Source organism: Danio aesculapii, chromosome 4 (assembly GCF_903798145.1).
Source record: "Danio aesculapii chromosome 4, fDanAes4.1, whole genome shotgun sequence".
Classification (NCBI taxonomy): Eukaryota; Metazoa; Chordata; class Actinopteri; order Cypriniformes; family Danionidae; genus Danio; species Danio aesculapii.
Window position 1 is genome coordinate 53,519,771 of NC_079438.1, and position 4,554 is coordinate 53,524,324.

Genomic DNA, 4,554 nt, shown 5'->3' on the forward strand with positions numbered 1-4,554 from the left:
TTGACGGCAACAACAACAACAACAACATGACGCTCGATGACAGACACTGCAACGCGTGCGGATTGTTTTTAATACAGTTCCTGCATATGACAGCTATTAAGATCACACATAACATGCAGTGGATGCAAACAACAAAATGCAGCAATCAAGCGCCACCGGTAAGTAACTTTAAGCTTAAAGAGCATCTACGTAGCGAACGTGGTGAAATGAGCAACACTGTTCAGTTCGCAACCTTATAAGTTACTTGTTTTTATTCGTCGATCTGATGATGATCATGTTAATATTGAGGTAGAGTTGGTTTTATATTCGCACATTCATTCTGTGACAGCTTGTGGCGTGCTCCCTATACTGTTTACTGCTTGCTTTGCTTGTTATTGTTTATTGTTTACCATGGTAACGTTACTTTGAATATTCGGCCTGACATCACGTAAATCTCACTTCAAAACAACATTAGCACTATCTATTGGACGATAAACAATGTTGTACTTTGATAGTCATTGGCTGCTAATGTGATTTCACTATTTGGAAAATGAATTTATTAATATTATTAAGTAGAAAGTCAGAATGTGCGAATGCATTAAGCTAAAGCTGGTTTTATATTCGCACATTCCTTCAGGGACAACTTGTGGCATGCTCCATATATTGTTTACCAAGATACTAGGAATATTCGGTCTGAAATCATATGTAAATATGACTCTAAAACAACATTAGCACTATTTACTTGAGGTAAAACGATGGTATACTTTAATAGTCAATATTATAGTGGCTGCTAATGTAATTTCACTATTTGGAACTTGCAAAGAATGATATATCTCATACTAAGAGGCATCTGTACTAAACCTTTAATTATTGCACATGCTAAGCCTGTGATTATCTAGCTAAAATAAATAAATTAATGAACAAATGTATAAATTATTAAGTAAATTAATTTAAATGTCTTCTATAAATTACAAAAAAAAGTTAATTTAAATGATTTTGCATTTATTTATGTGTTATTATCTTGAAAATGTTGTTGATCGTCCATATAAATGAATAAATGATTTTGTTTAGTAGATATTATTTATTATTATTTAATAATACTAGGCAATAATGTCCTATGACTTTATTACATTAATAATGTATAAATATTTAATGTTTTATATATGGCATTAATTTAAGGTTTAAATAACATTTTTTATTGCATTTCACATGAATGTAGTTTAAATTAAAGTACTGTTTGGGGGTAATAAAAGACAAGTGGACAGTACTTTAATATTAAGTACTGTAAAAGACAACAAATTCATATCCTTTTTTATATTTATATGATGCTAATGTTAAAATTGAGGTAAAGTTGGTTTTATATTTGCATATTTTTTCACTGACACCTTGTGACATGCTCCCTATATTGTTTACCATGATACTGTAATTAAATATTCAGTCTGAAATCATATGCAAGTACGACAACATTAGCACTATTTATTTAAATATAAATGTTGAACTTTGATAGTCATTGGCTGCTAATATGATCATCTAGAATGCTTTTCCGAAAACAAACTATTAATATTATCAGTCTGAATGTGTTAATAACAAGAAAACAACTTTACCTCAGTGTTAATATTAAGCTAAGGTTGGCTTTATAGTCACACATTCCTTCAGTGACAACTTCCGACATGCTCCTTGTACTGTTTATCATAGTTCTGTGAATATTTGGCCTGAAATCACATGTAAATCTCACTTCAAAACAACATTAGCGCTATTTATTTGACGTAAAACGATGTTATACTTTAACAGTCATTGGCTGCTAATATAATTTCACTGTTTGGAACTTGCAAAGGATGATATATCTGTCATATATCATACAAAGAGGCATATATCTGTACTAAACCTTTTATTTCATTATCTGGCTAAAATAAATAAATAAACAAACAAAATAAATTAACAAAATTCATTAAAATATCTTCTATAAATTACAAAAAAGGTTAATTTAAATGATTGTGCAATTATTTATGTATTATTATCTAGAAAATGTGGTTGATGGTGCATATAAATAAATAAATGATTTTGTTTAGTAGAAATTATGTAATATTATATAATAATACTAGGCAGTGATGTCATATGACTTTATTACATTAATAATATATAAATACTTACTGTTTTATTCTAAAAAAACTACCAATCTGTTTAATTTAAAGTTTAAATTACATTTTTAATAAATGTAGTTTATATTAAAGTACGTATAGAAGTATTGAAGTATAAGAAGGTTATTGTAGACTTGGTTTTGTTTACAAATTCATCTATAGTTATTGTGTATTATTTATATTGTTAATAAAGCTTTATCTGAAATAAACCTTTGTCATATTATAAAGTACAATAATACGAAAGAAATTGTGCATTTTATTGTTGTTGAGGTAATCTTACTGTCTATAATAATACTATTAGGTAATCTTACTGTCGATAATATTACTATTAGGTAATCTTACTGTCGATAATACTATTAGGTAATCTTACTGTCGATAATATTACTATTAGGTAATCTTACTGTCGATAATACTATTAGGTAATCTTACTGTCGATAATATTACTATTAGGTAATCTTACTGTCGATAATATTACTATTAGGTAATCTTACTGTCGATAATAATACTATTAGGTAATCTTACTGTCGATAATAATCTAGTAGACTGGAATTTGTTCACATTTGTTGTCAGTCGTGTGAAGCTCTGATTTTTTTAAATGTATAATTATAATTTTTTTTTTTACTGATTCTTTAAATACTATTTTGAAGTTAAGGGAATGTTTATTTATTTACAGATACAAGCGAAGCGGACAACACAACTGGCCAGATATTGACTGTAATGATGGCTGATCATTTACAGGTGAAACTTCTAACTTGTTCTTGTGTTTTGTTGTTTACCAAACATCTTGGTTACCATCATTATCTTTATGGAGGGTCACTATTTGTATAATTGTCTGCTGTTAGACTTAATATGCAACGTGTCGTTAGATTAGATTTGCAATGGTGTAATTCACCAAAATCTCCACATGAGGGTGACAGTTTGAATTTCATTATTTTAGATTGGCAGCAGCGCAGTTCACCGAAATCTCCACAAGAGGACGAATATTCGTTATATTTCTTTTATATAGTAATTTAATACATAATAATTTAATTAGAATTTAAATTCATTATACTTGCTATGATGTAATTCAAAGAAATCTCCACAGGAGGGCGCAATATTTGATACACATGTAATATTTGTCTATTTGTCTGTTGTTAGATCAGATATGCAGTGTGTGTAATAATGTGTTTATTTGTGTCGACTCTACAGGATCAGTGAAGTGTTGTGGACTGTAAACCTGTTGAACAGAAGCAGAGACGTGTGGACAGACACTGACTGTACTGATGATGAGCATCTGCTGCTGCACAGGTGATGTAGATCATGTGTGTTTGGCTCTTCCACATGTCGGTTACCATCATTTTCTTTGAGGAGGGTCACTCCTCTAGAAAGTAAATGATGGTAACCAAAACAGGTGGGGAAGGTCCAAAATTTTTATTACATATCAACTTAATTTTTTTCCGGCAGTAAAGAAGTATAACCCCTGCTGGACATGGCTCTGGAAGCTCCAGGGGGAGACCGAACTGGTATCCCCTATCTTTAGGCGCGCCTCACACATCAGATCCAGCTGAAATCTAATCAGAAACCTCTGAAGCCGTGGAGCAGCAATCCTACCACAGAACCGCAGATCTCCTATCTGAACACCTGCTGGAACTGATGTTTGACTGCTGACATATTTCAATAAAACACGCTATAAGTCAGATCTTAACTCTTGTCTTTATGAGTCTTTTTCTCAGAGAACTTGTGTTTATTGACTCACTCACATTAATTTCACCTTGTTGTTCATAATTCGAGTGTCTTTGTTGTATGAGAATGAGTATGAAAACAATGTTAAGTCGGCATTGAAGTTTACTGAGGTGGTATTTGAACCCACATGTCCATCTTATCAACACTGCACCACATCTGCTTGTGCCTCTGTGTCTTTCCACCTTAAGCTCTGGTGATCAGGAGCTCATGTTGAATATAATGAACTCAGTTGAACATGAGCAACAGTGAGGCTTGAACCCGGGTCTCCTTGATTAAAGCTCAACACTTTATGACCTGAGCCACTGTGTCTGGTTGGTGATGCAAGTGTCTGAATGGGGCTTTATTACCATTTTAATATTAACTAAAGTTTGACATACATTTCTTTGTAATTTGGCTCACAAAGGATTATAGCTAATTGTCAGACCCTGTGGTTCAGTGGAAGAGTGTTTGCCTGCCATACAGAAGAGAGAAGGATTGAATCCCACACTTCCTAGAAGTACATCACAGCAGAGTAATTGGAGCAGAGCACAACTGAGTGAAGCCCCTTTTGTATTTTGTAGTTGCATCAGCAGTAAAGAGCAGTAACAGGACTTGGATTTGAACCCAGGTATGCTGCGGGAACTTCACATCTCAGGCTGTGTGCTCTGACCACTACACCATCAGCACACACACACACCAACACTTCTTTCTCCAGTGTAAGGATGACCACATTTAC

The 4,554-nt window shown here is 32.6% G+C and overlaps 1 long non-coding RNA gene across 1 annotated transcript; it reads left to right on the forward strand.

Annotated features, from left to right (window-relative positions):
• LOC130222583 (uncharacterized) lies at positions 1 to 3,801 on the forward strand. The gene is made up of 4 exons (XR_008836512.1): positions 1 to 158; positions 2,791 to 2,855; positions 3,306 to 3,404; positions 3,561 to 3,801. It is a non-coding gene; the product is annotated as an uncharacterized LOC130222583 (long non-coding RNA).
• Positions 3,802 to 4,554: the final 753 nt, after the last annotated feature.